Source organism: Ambystoma mexicanum, chromosome 3p (genome assembly GCF_040938575.1).
Source record: "Ambystoma mexicanum isolate Mex_15411 chromosome 3p, UKY_AmexF1_1, whole genome shotgun sequence".
In the NCBI taxonomy this organism is placed as follows: Eukaryota; Metazoa; Chordata; class Amphibia; order Caudata; family Ambystomatidae; genus Ambystoma; species Ambystoma mexicanum.
Genome location: NC_090925.1, coordinates 281,088,542 through 281,106,613, shown reverse-complemented (window position 1 = coordinate 281,106,613; position 18,072 = coordinate 281,088,542). Strand labels below are relative to the sequence as shown.

Here is an 18,072-nt window from a genome sequence, read left to right as displayed (position 1 = left end):
GGTGCTTAGATTAAGGGCCTGTTTTTGTGTCTTGTGCACCACTTTTCTGATGTGTGATGTGAAAAAAAGAGATAGGCTTCTCACAACTATTTGTAAAATGTATCGAGAATTGCATAGCACTATCTGTACACATCATGCACTCCGTCACTCTTTCTTCCTCAAGGCAATTATATAATTGTACTAACCTTGTAAAGTAGTTATTTTTTAATTTTACAATGTTCATTTCAAATCATCTATTCTTAAGCGTTCATACCTGATCTGGTCGGCCAGATCGGGTGTTATCAGCCTGGGGCCTGAGTTAAAGGCCTGAGCGTAGTAAGATTGTTTCACGAGGATCCCTGGGCCGATAACAACTGACCCAGTAAGCCAGAGAAGGTTTGAACACTAATAGCACCCCAGGTGTGAATCCGGTAACCCTGGGTGCTGAGATCATTGTATTTTGATTGAATGAACGGGACGCCTCACAGCGTCCTGTTCATTCAAACAAAATACTTTAGTAAGATGGCCACCACAGAGCTGGACGATAGGGCCCCATATGGAGCCGCTGTTCGTTTTCAATGGCAGCCATCATGGACAATGGGAGGAGGCAGCAGCAGGGTGGAGAATTAAAAGAAGAAGGGAAGGGAGGGTGGAGGGAAGATGGCGGGGAAGCAGCCAACATGATTGGTTGCTTACCCTGACCCGGGTGCTAACAGTATTTACTTATTTATAATAAAGTTTAAGTTCTATTATTGAACAAAACACATTACCAAAACCTAGAATAACCACAAAAATGTGTTGTTGACATAAGGTTATCATTCCAAGATGTACAGTTTGTTACACTCCTATTGTACTCTTGCAAAATACCCCTATGAGATAGACAAGGGGGCAATGACCCCCAATGAGGGTTCAGACTGCTTTACATAAGATCAAATAGCATTTTGGGAACATAAGAATGAACTAATAAAAGGATTATTTGCCTTAATCATTAACTACATAAAGAACACCAGGCTTGGTGCTCTTTGCATTTTTCACAACACCCGCCCGAACATTAATTATTTTGTAAAATTGAGGCATATATACTTATGCAGACAGCGCCACGATATGATCTGAGGATATAATGGCTGTGGCATGAGTTACCTAATTATCAAATGTGGGATAATCCAGATCATTTATATTAACCCCCCCTCCCCAAGTCACCACATTATGGGTACCGAAAACCTGTATTACAAACAGGAAGCGGGGACCTTACTCTCTTGGCTGCTCAGTGGACAATTCAGGGCTCAAGTCGAGGGTACACGCGGGTGAACGGCATCCACCAACCTTTTTCAGAGGGTGGATATGCCCCTGGTATTTTAGAAGCAGTGTGTAAAGCAGTACACTTTGACTGTTGTTTTCACATGTATTATTTTAAGTGTAACTTGGGGATTCGAACCACCGTCGCCATGTTCAAGGGCACTTCACCACTGCTCCATAAAACTGGTAAAAAATTATGAACAACTAAAGGTAAAATGCCACCTTTCGGGAGTGCACTCACCCGGAAAACAATGGCATTGATTCATGGGGTTTAAAACGTGTGCGCGTGTTTACCTTATAAAACACTATCAGAAGAAAATACACTCGCTCGTTTTATGAATGTTGATTTTATGAAATGCAAATGCCCATTCGTCCTGTGCAGTTTGTATGGTTATGCAAAGCCAATTGAATGCAATTTGCATATTTCAACGTCATATGTTAATTTCTGGAGATGTCACAGATTTGAGTTGTTTGATAGAAGTAAAAAGATTTGTGACAGATTTCACTGTAGTCAATTTCACCACAAATCGGTTTTTACTTCAGCAAAACAAATCAAATGTTGACGTACACCAAACCCCCATTTCCCCTACATAATTTTTTGCTCAAGCCGCCGCTTCTCCTGCACGACTGCGGGGTCAGATCCATCCCTTTAACGCAGGTCGGATCTGATGCGGCAGGGTTGCTTTTTCTTCTTTGCTTTTTGGGTCCCCTGCTTCCATTGTCAAGTAAGTGGGGGACACCTTTGCACTCCCAAAAGCCCAAAACATACCGAACATGCGGAGTGGGGGTCTCTCCCACAGCCCCCGCTCCACATGTTTGGTATTTTGGTGCTTTACATTTTTTGTACTGGCTAACATCGGTCAAATCGGCCATATAAGCATTTTATACAATCAATTTGGGTGTTTTGGGATGTCACGCCCCATTGCATATGTTAATGAGAACCACACATTTTTTAAGTACTTGACCCCTGGGACAATTATACACTCACTGCATCAGGTTATTTTATTCATTCTACATAAACTACTCAATGAATGTATGTGAAGAATTTTGTATGCTTAAAACCCTTGGCTCACAAATAGACTAACATTTCCTAAGTATTACCGTATATTGATATCTCCTGCATATGTAGACATATATACAGATATCTCCCTAAAGCTCTATGACATGTTGCAGTCCCAAGTGCTATTACTGCCTTGGATATCCTTCATGGGTACTCACAATTGTATGCAAATTTGTTCAAATAAGACATTTTCAAATCATCAATGAGGCGTCCATCTCACTTTTTTTTATCAAGCAAACCTCACATTTCTGTTAGGATGCTGTAGGCATGCATTTTCCTTTCCACATGTTTTTGTCTTGTTATTATTATTATTTCATACTTGTGAGGCGCTAAATCTCCAATTGGCCTCAGAGTGCATAAAAGAAAACAAAACAAGACATGAATCATACATATAACAATGTCAGGAACCTGAGTAGAGCAGAGAGCTAACAGGTTAATCTGGTTTATGGTTAAATAGAAAAGTCTTGACACCTTTTTTTGAATTTGGAGGAAGAGTTTGCTTGCCTGAGCTCAGGGTGGAGTTTGTTCCAGAGTGATGGATCCTGAACATCAAACAAAGAGCATCCAAAAGTCTTCAGTTTAAACCTGGGTTGTGCCAATTTTGAGGGATCAAAGGAGTGTAAGCAGAAAACGGCAGGAGGGTAGCAAGGCGATTTTCCAGATCTTGCAGCGCCTTATGATTACGACATTTGTAAGTAATGGACAGTGCCTTGTGTGTGATCCGATGTTTGTTCGGGAGCCAGCGTAGATCTCTTCTGGCTTCTGTGACATGCTCGCTTCTGGAAAGGCCGTAAACAGCTCTAACTGCCCTGTTTTGAACAACCTGCAACACCTGAAGATTAGACTTAGATGTACCTAATGTGAGAAACCGGAGGGTATTCTACCAGATAGACTTTGGGAATCCCTTATTCACGTGGCACAGGAAGTGCTGGCGCGCTCAGATCCCAACTCTGCGGTTGGACGAGTGAGGGAGGATCACCTGGGTAGGGGAGGCCAGGGTTATGCTTGGAGGAATGCCCCAGGAGAGACGCAGTATTCTACCAGGGAGGAAGTCCCTGAGGCCTTTTTTGGTTATTACACTTCTACCTCCCTTCCACCCAAAGAAGCTCCCATAATAAAATCCAACCACCACTCCACCTCTGGTAAACCAACTAGGAGCCCAACCCCTGTTACACTTGAAAACCACAAATCCCAGAATCCTTGTTTTCCTGGTCTTTATCCAAATACTCCCATTTTTCTTCTTCACATCCCTCTGATGATTCTTTCTTGAACTCCCAGACTACTTTGACAAAACACTACTGTTCCCACAATCCCTCCTGTTCCTTTCACGATAATAATCCTGGTCATTCCTGTTTGTTTCATAAATCCTACTGATCTCACCCTTTTGAGTTTTCTAAACACATCCTCTTTTTCCAACATAAACACTTTCTTACATTGTGAAAATCAACAAACTAATGTTAGAACTGTTCACCTGACATGTCCAGTCACAAGGGACAGGCAGACTCAGGCAATTAATCAAAACCACACACACCTGACAACCCGTCCTTTTCCCTACAGGGATCAAATGTGGAGCAGGAAAGCATACTATGAGCAAGGCAGACAGCACGACGAGAGAGCTATACCAGGGCGGCAGTTCAAGAGGAGAAAGGTGGTGAGAACTGAGGGGGTGACAAAGAGGGAAGCGACCATGCCCTTTTTGACCCAGACACATGATTGCTCTGTAGAAGAATTTGTAAGACCACGAACAAAAGCTAACGTGGGTTGCAGCAGATGTCAACTGTACACGAAGTGCACCTATGCTGATAAGTAGAACAGAAGGCGCTTGCTACCGTGGTCCCGTCCAAATATAAGGAAAGCCAAGCGGTTCAACAGAGCCGGTGAGTCGAGGGGAGAACTGATACAAAAATGAACTGTGTTGAATGAAAGTTACAAGAGAGTTATGAGTTGAAAAAAGTTCAAAGAACTGTGAAGGTCGTAGGGGAAGGAAAGATGAAAAGGTCCACCACCATGTGGGTGTGTGGCAAGAGAGTGTAGTTGGTCCCCCATTTTTGTTGAAACTACCAATACCAGAGGCCATGCGAGAGCCGTGTGAAGAGTGTCAAAGTGGTCATACAGAGGTCTATAAAAATCCGCTGTACAGTCGAAAGTCTTTGACCAGCCAATAATAGAAAGCTAAGAGAAACAAATCCTGCATGTGAGAGAAAAGATTGTCAAGAGTGAACCCGAAGGAGGGAGGCCAATAATAAAGGGCAAAGTCTGATGCCTCAATGAACAGTTGTGCTGACAAGAGTGAACACGAGAAAGAGAGGTTCACAGTGACCTGTTCAAAAGGACATGAAGAATCATGAATGTAATAGAGACGATTGTGTCAAATAGAGGGGGACACAGGGGTGTAGGAGCATCAACGAAAGAATGAAGCAAACATTCAAAAAGTGTCTGAGAATGGAAGAGGGGGCTCCAGGGTTGTCCAAGTGTATTCAAGAAGGAACTTTTGTTTTGTTATTTTGGACACATCAGGCCCTCAGAACCACAAGATAAGTAACCATCGAAGGCCCTGATATTGTTAGAAACTCCAGGGGTGTAAGGTCGTCACCCAACGTATAAACAGAAAGACAAGAGACTTTCTGTAGAAAAAGAGACTTAATAGCTAGAGGTCCTGGTACCTGAGAATGGAACTGTATGCTTGTGCTGAGAAAAGCTTGAATGTGTACTGTGCTCCGGAGTCCCACCATGTACCATGATGAAAACGTGGGGAAAGGAGACACCCGGCTACTACATCTTGACCTATCATTTTTGAACACTTCTTTTTCTCAAGAACCTTAACCCATACTTCTCTGTATTTGGGTTTAAGGATTGGCAATAGGTTTATTTTTTTTTTAGTATAGGCCCTTTTATTTTGAAAAGAGGCCACTAGGACTGCCTTATTATTATTTGATGGTCATAGCTTTCTCCCATGTTAGCTTTATGTTTAGATTGGGTGTTTTTCCAACCCATTTATACAGTTTAATAAACACCCTTGAACTGTGATCACTTGTGTCTGTCTTTACTGTTGCAACCATGAGTTGCTTTCACTGATAACAGGCTATTGCAATGGTCCACGTGCAAATAAATTAGGGCTGTAGCCAGTAGGGAGTTGTTTTTTATCAAGATGTATGGATGAATATGATGCAATAGTTTTGAAGCATAACTGCAGGACGCTCGAACAAATGCAACATGGGGTTTCATCAAAAGTTTGGCATCTAGAATAATGCCCAAGGTTTTCACAATCTTGGACACCTTGATTTTGTTAGCTGCTATGAACAAGCTTTCATAGTCTGAGGCAAGTTTGCTAAGTTTTTGTCCAGAGGCTATACATGATATGATATGAAAGGTTATTTATAACGCGCTTAATACCCAGAGGTTTCTTAGTGCGGACCCGGGAATCAAACCTGTGGTGCTCCGTGTAGTCTTGCATCCAAAGCAAGCACATTGCCCTTGAGCTATCCTCCCGAGACCTCCAAGATAATCAGGAGTACTGTTTTATCTGCATTTATTGCCAAAGAGTTGATGAACATCCATTCTTGGATGGATTCATAGACTGAATTAATAGCGTCTAGATCTTTACTGTAGCAGCCTGATAGTTTCAGAACAACCTGGGTATCATCTGCGTAGTTGGTGTACTGAACACCCAGGTCATCAAGGAGGGTAAGAAAGGGCATGGAATACACATTAAACAGGATGGGCGAAATAAATGATCCCTGAGGAACCCCAGTGGTAAGAAGTGTGGGGAACGAGCTGGCATTTTCCGAACCCACTCTTGCGTTTCTCCTTTCAAGGAAGGAGGAAATCCACTGGGAGGCCTTGTTGGAATAATGTGCATGTGTACTCAGCCTAGGGATTAGCAGGGAATGATCCACCAGGTTGAATGTGGAGATGTTAGATTTCAGATCCAGCAATCCATACCTGGATCTAAAACCTGACTGTCTTGGGTTGAGTACTTTGTCACTTTCTATGAATTCCCTCAGTTGTGCATAAGCAACACAGTGCAGAATGTTATTAAAAAAGGGAAATTGGTAAATGGCCTATAGTGTTTAGCAATGTTAGGGTCAAGGTTACTTTTCTTCAAGAGTGGAGAAATCCACACTTCTTTTTGGACCATAAGGACCGTGGCTTCAGCAAAGGAAAGATACATTAGTTCAGTCACCTACGGGGCAAGGGTATCCATGCAGGCCTTGAAAATGCTTGAGGGGCAGCTATCCACGAGGCATGAGGTTAGCTTCATACCTGCAACAATTATAATAATTTGACCTTCGGTACATGGACTAAACACAAATACAGGTTGTGCCTGCATGCTGTTGGCATTGCATACTAAGATATTGGTACGGCTGGATGGACAAATGGCCTTACTAAGGCTATGATTTTGCCAAGCTGCTATGGCATGTTGGTGACCTACAATTTTTTGGTTAAACTCATCATGTATCAATTGACACCAATGAGACTCTTTCTGGCAGGTCATGTCTGTACGGTGCCAACCCTCAAACTCTTTCAAAATTAGAAAGAGCTAGCGTGAATTAGAATTGATGGATGCTATTCTATCATTAATGCTCTTTGATTTAGCATCAATAATGGCCAGTTTTAAACTGCTTACCGATTGTTTATAGAAAATTAGCGACGAGGGCGAAGGGTTCTTCCACCAGCGTCTCTCAGCTTTCCGTTTTAAGCAACTGAGGGTGACAATGGTGTCTCCTAAACAGGCACTCTTACTAGATTTGACTTTACCTAGTTTGGTGCAAGGGTGTCCATGATGGTAATAAGAGTGTACATAATGTGACCAGCAAGTTGATTTGGGTCTGTTAAAGTCTTGGAAGAAGGTTGGCTCAAAGTTGTGAGCATAGCACATATGGAGTCACCTTTTTCATATTCCTCGCTGTGACACATTTTTTGGGCTACAGTTCACATACAAGTGAAGAACTGGCAGTGAGAGAATGCTGTTAACAAAAAAATGATCGTACCATTGACATGATGTAACTGTAGTATCTAAGGCCGCTATGTGGTAAATCAAAACCCAATCAAGGCTGTGTTTGTCTCTGTCTGTAGGCACCACTAGCTTCTGAATAAAGCCAATAGCCTTCAACACATGGATAAGAGAAATTGCTTGCTTATCCTTAGGGTCATTGGCCTATAGGTTAATGTCTCCAAGGACAATCACAGGAGTGTTTTCCCTGGTGACACTTTTTAATAAGCCTATGAGTTGTTGCTCAAAAAGGGGAGCATCCGATGGTGGCTGATAAATGATAACAGTGAGAGAGCTGTTTTCATTGAGTTTAATTTTTGCAACTAGACTTTCATGCCATTAAGGGGGTATGTGGATTTAGATGTATGTCTATGCAATTTCTAACAATAATAGCAACCCCACCGCCTCTGTTGATGGTAGGACCTGCTTTAAAAGCAATGTGGTGGTACTGCCAAAGTAACCAAGGCGGGGGTAGAATCTGTGAGCCATGATTCTGTAATAGGTCTAAGGTCATAAGATGTCTCAGTAAGGTAGTCGTGAAATTCGACATCATGTTTGACTAATGAACGAGTGTTTCATAGGGAGAAATGCAAGGCCGTTTTTTAGGATGGGTCTGATGGTTAGTTTTAGGTTTTGTGGATGCAATGTCAGGAGAAGAGATGTTTAACGAAGTGAACTCCCTAGATGGCAAATGAGCAACAGGTGTCCTCTTGTCCATGCTTGTGAGAACACTCTCAGTCAACTTAGAAGATGGTGTGCGACTGTTAAGAGAGGCCGTCGTATGTTGGACAGCAGCTTTTTTTAACGGGTTGGATGATACATTTTTATAAGCAAGGTTAGCCCCCATATCACAAGGGTGGCGGGGGCGAACTCTTTACCAGGCATATGCAATATAGGCAGAAAGTGCAATAGATTCAGGAGCAGAAAGAGTCAAGGAAACAGCTGGCAAGAAGTTGTATTACCAGGAAATCAGTATGCAGCTTTCATTGGAGAGAGCGATTTCAGAGAAAATCTGAGTGTTTCCAAGAATTACTGTGTTTCAGAACTGAGCAGATTACATGTACCTGGACGGCAGCGCGTACCGGAGCAGCTAAAAGAGGTGCTAGCACCCCGGACACATAGCGGCACTTACCGGCTGGGCTCAAAACGCGCCAGGCACTAACAAGCCCATGAACTAATAAAATACAGACTACAATACCGCTGGGTGTTGTAGTTCTCAGGCACTAATAGCGTGCACAGAGTACCACTGAGCTATCTAATTAATATCAAGACTAAAAGAAAGTCAAAGGGCCAACGGGAGACAAAGTACGGCAGTTATGAAAGTACGGCCGAGTTTTTCCACAAACAATACATTTTAACTGTTGCTTTGGGGGATTTCAATTTGTCCCATGTTTTGCGGGTTCTTACTTTATGGGATGAAAGAGATAGTTGTCTCTTGCTTACTTTGATATTCTCAGTATGATGATCTTGGCTACCCCCATCCCTGGCAAATGTGTGGAGTGAATGCCACTGTCGATCATAGTTAGTGTACCTCTTATTGTTTGTAGTATATGTGTCATGAGTCACCCCACTGGGGTCCCAAGGCCATCCTGAGGTCCTTTACCATGCAGGATATTAGTAGGGTCTTAGTGTAAGGATGATTGTGCACAGGCCCAGTTCCAACAATGTGCAGGCTTCCTGTCCATAAAGGATTGTGAAATGGCATCACCCCATTACCTCCTCTGATCTTCCCAAAGAGAGCAATGACTTTGCCCCTAATCCCCCATAGTCCACACATCTCTGCCAATCTGCCATTTTCTAGAATAACCCCGCCCTCTAGGGTCAGCTTACTATTGTAATGTTATGTTGTGTGTTTCAGGTGTTTATTTCTTGTGGTATATAATGAGGTGCAATAAATATACAAGCAAAGTTGTGGTGGGTTTATAAAGGCTTGAAAAAAAGACTTCCACCTGAAACATGAAAGAAGAATAAGCTATTTCAGCTGAGTCACACAAAATGATTCTTTCATGTTGCAGGTGGATTGTTTTATTTTCAAGACTTTATAAACGCACTATAACCGTGTTAGTGTTTTATAAACAATCCCGATGCTCCAACCACAAGGATGGCAGACTGTTTTGTACAGATGATACCGATGGTGGAACACATATGCAGTTGTTTGCATCCTTGGGACCTGTGTCTTGGGTTATAATGGTATGTATAAATAAGCACAGCTCTCTAAGACAAACACAATTTTTCGGGGACCAAGAGGCTTGCATGTGAGCTAATTTACATATCCACAATGCATTGCTCATGGGCATCTCAACTGGAGGTGAACACTTAATGATGACCACCGGGTAGCACTGTGGTTTGTGGGCCTTAGCTGAAATGGCTTATTCTAATTTCATATTTCAGGTGAAATGTTTTTTTTTCACCCAAATCTTTATAAACCCTTTATAACTTTGGTAGTGGTTGTTAAACATACCCCAATGCTCCAACCACACATTTTCTAGATTATACTGCACTGATGATCCCTATTAAGGATGAAATATGCGTTGTATGCATGTTTGAAAGTTGCTTGTTTTGGATAGAAAATGCAGTGTGTAAAATAGTATAGCCTCATGAGACCATTTTCTGGAGCAAAAGGCTTGCACTTAAGCTAATGTGCATACCCACAATGCATTGCTCATGTGGCTCTGAGCTAGAGGTGAAATTCCATTGATGGATTCTTAGCAGGACTGTGGCATGTGTGACCTGTCTAAAGTGGCATATTTAAAACACACACATATATAAGAATATACAATAGATATTGTGAAATCTCCTGTGATTTACTCATACTGCGTTATCAACTTGGCGGAGTGGTTTCAGAGTGGTACAGTCACCGCAGTCATTCTGTACCTGGTGTTTCCTGCTCTATGTTCGTCTGTTTTCCCTGGCTGCTAGGAGGAGGCAGACTTTCTTTTAATAAACCACAGACGTCCGCAAAACAGAGTGGAGTGGTTACAGAGTGGTGCAGTCATCACAGTCGTGGAGTAACCTAATGTTTCCTGATCTATGTTGATCTGTTTTCCCTGGCTGCTTGGAGGAGGCTGACTTTGTTTTCATAAACCATAGAAGTTAACAAAGCACAGTGGAGTAGTTGCAAAGTGGTGCAGTCATCGCAGTCTGTACAGTACGTGTGAGGAGCTGTGACTCCAAATAATTTGAATCAAAACTGGGATTGCCAATGTTTTTGAGAGAAAGTCTTTACAGATCCAGTGCCCAGCGGATTGATTCTTACGACAGCGCTGCATCTGCACGGTGAGTGTGCGCCAGCTCTGACTCTCCGCTCTCTGGCTAATTTACTGACTTTGTCGGACACAAGTGTTCTTTTTTGGAGATCGGCTTATTCCTGATTGATAAATCTATTTGCTAAGTTTGCCCAACATGCTGGAGACTGCGGGGAGAAGCCCTTTGATCCGTGTTAGCTGCGCATACTACTGGATATGTCGGGGAAAAATAAGAGATATCCCGTGAGGAGTGAAAACATCACTCCAGTGGAATTAGGTTGGCAACCTTCCTCCAACACATCTTGACCCTAAAGTGGTTGTTATGGACAAGTCAAAAAATGTCCTCTTTTTTTCCCACGATGCAATGGGCAACTTATTCACATGCCACTCAAGCAGGGGGGACAATGCCTGATAAGACGAACACAGACACCACTGACTGCGATATCTCAGGACCAGTTTTATCCCAAGTAGAACAGGATGTGAAAATATCCATGTTGGAAGCTTGTGTGAGCTTTGAAAATGAAATCCAAGCAGTTGAAAGTCTAAAGGATCGCTTGAGTGCCTCCCCTGATCTCTTCCGAACTTTAACAAATCCGGCTGAAGCAATTGGAGATTTGTACCGGAAACGTGCAATTCCAATGACATGCCGGCGACAAGGGACCGCAATTCTCAACTAGCTCTTGGCAATGAACCTACTCTTCATGATATCTCAGAAATAGGTGAGAGCCCACTCGCAGCACTCAACATTGTGCTGCAACCCTCATCCGCCTCTATGATATAGTGGCGTATGGAGTAAGAATGAACCCGGGGCTACTAACTGAGATAAGGGCACTTCTTCAGAATGGATTGAAGCTGCATGCAAACCCCAGTGAGCTCTCCGTATGCAATTTGCCGATTATAAAAATCAGTGAAAACTCTTTAAATCAAACCCAAGTTCTCAATGGAATTTACGCCAAGAAGGTTGGACAGCCAGATGATGCAATCCTGGTGGACAATTTTACTAATAATGACTCAAGCCCGATTTTACCAATGAAAAAGAAAACTAAGAACAGGAAACTTGAATCAAAATCTACGAGGAAAGGGTCAAGGACATTTCTGCTGAAAATTATCTCTGCTGCAAAGAAATCGGTGTCCATTAAAAAAGTATGATAGTATGTCAGTGACAGGTGATGTCCCGTCATTAAAGGCAACTGCAGAAGGTGGCTCTCTTGGGCATAATCACTCTGCCACGACACTTCTCTCGTCTTCTAGAAGGACTGTTCTTGCCCCCAAATTAAGGAAGAGCAATAAAGTGCTGAGAGGAGGTGTTGGCAAGTCGTCAGGTCCTAAGATAAATGATGTGGTGGTTAGATCGCAAAGGGCACGAAGCAATCAGAAGCCACATACAGATGTGGGTGAACAACTGAAAAAGCAAACAATTAACCAAGTTCCGCAATGCAAATCTAGTCAGCCCAGCGGGCGGTCATCTTTATGCCCAGTCAGAGGTGGTTTCAAATATTTACCTCCCGACTTCTCATATCGATCTAACCAGTACGAACGAAGGCCTGATTCTGATCTTTGAATCTGTGTTTTGAGGATGAGTGGAATATACCCTTAAATCGACTAACATTGCTGCCCTTGCTATCAACTATCCCAGAGCTCAGTTCAATTTCATCAGCAGCCTTAAAGTTTGTTCATCTATTTGACTGCACCTGCCTGGGGAAATGCGCTGTTCATTTCCACTCTAAAATGATAGACAGAATGGTTCACAGACAACAAGAGGAATTTCCTTTGAAGGGATTTGAGTGTGATCAGGCTCACCATGGAAAGGTTATATTTACAGATCATCAGTGCCCTAACACTACGGTAAAATGCTACTTCGATCAAGATCAAAGGAAGTATGTTCCCTATGAGTCTAAAGGTCCGATTTGGGTCTCGCTTGCTACTGCTACCCCAGCCCCCGCAGGATTTGTGTCAACTATTAAGTTTGAACTCACAGGGTCATAACTTTTTTGAGTAGGGCTAATCGATGGGTCTTGGACAAATATGACATTATCCTTCTTCAAGAGACATGGCTTAGGTCAACTCCTACATGGGATGGGTACTCAATCCACTCCACACTAGCAAACCAATGGAGGGGGAGGCTGATGGGAGGGCGTCCAACAGCTGTGAACATTAAAAAGTTTTTCCATACCAAGAAAATACCCACAAACACTGAAGCCATTTTACCAATAATGATATGTGATATGAGCGAAAAAAACAAACAACCTGCTGTCCTGATGATTAATATCTATTTTAACCCTTTGAGTATGGATGTGGGGTGGTCATAGATGACATTGAGAATGTTTTAACAGGTTGGCTTTCTGATCATCCTAATGGCCCTGTAGTCTTGGCTGGAGAATTTAAATGTAGATGCTTGATAATGGACAGGGGGTGGGATGGTCTAGATTATATGTTGGCAACTCTCTATCCATTCATTTGTTTAAAAGGGAGAATTGTGGTAAAATGTGGTCGAAATTCCTCTATAGATGGAAGTTTGTGCAAACAAATGAACTCTTTGTAGGGACTCTCTCCAAGGATTCAACATGATCAAACGTTTTTTCAAACTCGTTATTGATTATATTTTTCTAAAGAATTTAGAAGTAGAAGAGGTGGTTGAACTTAAAATAGTGAAAACAAGTCTCAGCGACCACGCAATGTTACAATTAGCTCTTAGTTGTATGGTCCATGTAGTGCTGAGGGGCTCTCTGGCGGTCTCGGGTGCGGGCACTAGGGTTCCCCAATATAGTAACAACTCAAACCAAGTTAATGTGGACTTGTTTGATTGGTGGAACACTCTGACTAAAGCAAACACGTGCTTACATTCAGCTACAGGGGAATTTCTAATGGAGAAAATGTCAAATGAGGAGGGGGGTCAGGAATTTGCTAAGATGTTTATCTAAAACCTGGGAGGCGAAAGAAAGGGGTAAAAAGGTGTTGAACAACAGTTTAGAAACTGGTGTAAATCTCATCACTGTGGGAAATTTATAGCAAAAAATCAAAACATACTGAGTAAAATTGTTACTAAGGATGCACGTGCTATATGGGAGGTGCTGAATAATAGAGGTAATAACCAGTCACACTACCAGTCCTCTGGAGTCTTGGAGGAGGCATGGGTAGAACACTTTACTGACAAATTTGTGGCAAAGGGTAATGTTGGGAAGATCTTGAATGCCCCAAATATTTCTCAAACACCCTTTCTCCCCTCATTCTCATTCTTTGATCAATTGGATATTGAGCTCACCATCAGTAAATGAAACAAGTCTTCTCAAGCTTCTAGTCCTGATGGTGTGACAAATAGTATTATTAAAAGCAACCCTGTACTTTGGGTAGACATTCTCCATCACCTCTTAACTCAGATGGTAAAGGATGGCATCTGCCCTACATCTTGGACCTCTTTGATACTTGTTCCTATTTTCAAAAGAGGTGATAGAGATAACCCCTCTTGTTATCAACCAATTTCTTTGTTTGATACAACATCAGAAATCTTTGCAACACTTCTTCTTAGAGAATTGACCACTTTGGCTAAAGGGGCCATCATTTTGAGCCCTCTCCAAACTGGCTTTAGGAGAGGTATCGGCACAGTAGTGAGTGGGACTGCCCTAACAGCATGCCAGTCTGATATTGGACCTCCTATGGGTTGATTACTTTATGCCGCTACAAATGATCTGGCCGCTACCTTCGTCAAAGTTAACATCTCTGTGCTCTGGGTAAAGCTATCCAGCTGGGAGATAGATCCAGGCTTGCTGCAGCTGATCCAATTGCTATATTCTGACAATTCCACCAAAATCAGACTAAATATGTTGGGTGAACTATCAAGGAAGATTCCGCTGAACAGAGGGATACACCAAGGGTGCATGCTAGCCCCCACCATATTTAATTTATATGCAGCAGATTTGTGGGCAAATAGAGGGTGGGGCGTACGTTCCCAAGTGGCCTAGTCTGAAGGTCAGGTGCATGGCGTATGCAGATTATCTAGTATTAATGGACTATACACAGCTAGGTTTACAGCGGCAGCTGGAAGGTATAGAAACATATTTGAAAGCTAATCATCTGCAGATCAACCCCAAGAAATCCTTTGTTGTGGTTAGTACAACCCGTAGGAAAAGTAAGAACTTTAATCTGGAAACTGAATAATACACCAATTCAGAGAGTCAAATCAATTTGTTATCTGGGTCTCACAATTTCAATAAAAAAACATCATGGATATTTTAGAATACGAATGGGGGAAAACATGTGCTCATGTTTATCACTGTTGATGGCCATAAAAGCCAAATTGTGCACATACACTTTAATTACGTTCATTGAGTTATATGAAGTCAAAGTCCCACCAATCATGTTGTATTGCTAAATATTAGTGATAGGACAATCTTTGGTGATGTTGCGTCCAAGATTTTAAAGCTAGTATTGGGTCTTCCAGTCGCAGTTTCAGTGAGTGTCATCAGACTGGAACTGGGACTGACCTCCTGGTGGTCACAGTATACACCAGGAGTAGCCTTTCTCTGATGGATAGCCTGGAGCATTCAGTCACATCTGCTCTTGTGTTCTATGTAATGCAGCTATTATCCACAGATTCCAATCCCTATCTAAAGAAATTCTAGAGTAAATGTAATAGGATGAGCGAGGCTGTGGATTTTAATGGTACAGAGCCGGAGGAAGTATTGAAGAGAAAGATTGAATGCAGGAATAGAGCTCTGGATCTGCATGATTTGGGCACACTGAAGCTCTCTGCTGGCAAGGAGCATTTGTTTCTGCCCATCTCTGATCCAATGCTATACTTAGTTAAATTTCCATGCTCAAAATTCCAATATTGGTACTTAAAGTTTAGACTCAAATAACTCCCCACTCTGGAGTTCATTGGCCCTAAGCCTGATATTCCTAATGAAATGAGCACTTGCAGAATTGTTGCTTTGGTCAGGATACTAATGGCCATCTTGCTAGAGTTGACCAAGGAATCAGAACAAGGCATCAGGAATTTGGCTGGTGTAGATGATGTCTAAGGGGTCGTTTTTGGCTTGTTTTCTTTTACTTCTTTTTGTGTAAATGTACTTTTGGAAATGAAAAACACAAATAATAAAAATATATATTATCAACTTGGAAGCCCATATAACAGTGTATGTTATTACCTCATATGTCTAAACAAACTCCTACCCATCAAGTTTGCGAAAGAGGGAGCACATCAAGAACCATTAAAAGTGAAAAAGGGGACTTCAAGAGCCTCTGATCACAAATCCCCACACAATGCCCACCTGAGTCCTTCTACCACCTCTATCACTCAGCCCTGATTTGAGATATTTATTTCTTTGACATTTATAAAGCGCACTTAACTCGCTCATAACAGAAAGCTGCAGAACCGCATAACACTGAGATAGCAGGCTCCTGTGGTATTTTGACCCCCCCCCCCCAGAATGAACAGGCCCAAGATGCCAAAACAAACTTCAGTGCTGCAGAAGAATGCAAGCCTGGATCCACCTGAGGAAACTGAATGCCACACGAATCCTGCACATGTCAAAGTGCCACACAGTACATTCCCGAAATCCTTTGCACCCATGCCTGCATATATTGCACTGTGATAAGTATTACAACTGTTTACTTCATGAGATGTTAAATTCTTTGCTACCAATGCTTTTCTCTATGGTCTGTACATAGTTTGGTTGCCTCCAAGATAGGATTGTACTATACAAATATATAATAATTATTATTATTCCTGATATTAATAATAATAATGAAAAAATCGAATATAAACTACTACTACTACAAATAATAATGCAGATTATAATCTCGCTCACGCTTGCAGCGGTCAGGGCTCAGAGGCAGAGGCGTTGCTAGGTGGGGGCTCAGAGGGCCATGGACCCCGGGTCTTTTGGTTGTAGCCTGGGATAGAAGCTGAGGGACTACAACCAAAAGGCTACAGATAGCCCCGAATCCCACCAGTCCTGACATTAGCGTAGCCCCTGATCTTTTCCAGACCTAGCAACAGAGGGCATGCACATAGTAATGGTTGTGCTTTACAAATACCACCCAATACAGTGTACCTTAACATAGTAGCATAGCAAAATATAAAATCACAGCACATAACACAGAATAACATAACATAGCCCCCAACCTGATTCCACAGAGTAGGCAAGAATAAAGACCAGTCCATCGCCCAGGCCCAGGAAAGGGTGCATAATAAAAGCACAGGTCTTGATGGATGATCTATTATCGGCCATTGCATAATAATGGCTCTCTGCATCAGTATGGTAATACTGCTGGTTCAGTAGTCACGGGGGCAGATAATCAGAAGTAACTCATGTGGCATTTTGTGAAAGCGACCTGCATTATTTATTCTGATCCGTTTCCACCTTCGTATTGACTATGAAAATGGATTCTGTACAGCAGCGGATCATAGCACTGCTGTACCAGGGCTCAAGTTGAGGGTACACGCAGGTGGACGTAGTCCCCCCCCCCCACTTTTTTCAGGAGTCCCCCACTTTTTTCAGAAGGCTCCTTGATATGCTAATCTCTGGTGACACCACATTCAATTAGTATGTACATTTTTTAGGACTTGACCCCTGTGCTGTACCATGTTTAGAATGCAGTCAGTATTGACAATCCTCGCCATTATATGCAAAGCGCGTGAGAAGGTGAGCATCTGAGATGGCACCACAGTAGCCCCATTTGGGGGCCCTTCAATATGTGTACATGCATGTGAAGAGATGTAGCCCAACACTCACGTTCACTTGATAATGGGAAAAAACCCCTTAATTTTTACAGTTTTGACCTCAACCTCTTGGGCTGAGATATAAATCAGAGTTAATCCTCTTTGCGTTCATAATCAGGCGGTATTTACCACATGTGGTATTCCTAACGAGTGGAAAATACACCATACTTCCTCATTTGGCAGATGGTTGTAAACAGGCAGTATTTAAAATATTGTCCGGTGTGGCTGCTTTTGCTAAAGATATAATTTAGGGATTTGTGCAGGATTATAACAGGAGACAGGAGTTTCTTTGTGCTGCCCACTTAGCTACAGAACTGTGCCCTCAGGAGATTGGTTGAACGAAAACCTACCCATGACCTCTGTCTATGCTCATTCTTGCATTAAAATCATATCACCTGCATAAAAGTGCTTACAAACCTACAGCTTCCGGCATTATACAATCCTTGATCTCTCTATCATCCCTTAAGAAACCCTATTTTTACTAAGCACAAATTTTCAATAATGTGTTAGAGAGTTAACAGAGATCATGGCTTTAAGTGGTACAGGGCTGGCGGGGGTTCCTCCCTGGCAGGGTCTACAAATTATTCTGAAGCACTAGCTCTGCCACGCCATCATGACCAGATTTCCCCATATGAAAAGTCAATAAATAGATGAGTGACAATACTGCTCTTCCCCAGTAGATGTCAGTGTCACCCATGTTTAGAACTACTTCATTGTTTTCAGACATTTTAGGTGTCATTTTTATAAGGGGGAGAGGTAGATGAAGGCATGAAAGCAA

At 42.3% G+C, this 18,072-nt stretch overlaps 1 protein-coding gene across 1 annotated transcript in view; it reads right to left on the bottom strand.

Moving 5' to 3' along the window:
• COL20A1 (collagen type XX alpha 1 chain) overlaps positions 1-18,072 on the bottom strand; it is a 686,383-nt gene that overhangs the window by 24,507 nt on the left and 643,804 nt on the right. The window lies entirely within an intron of this gene.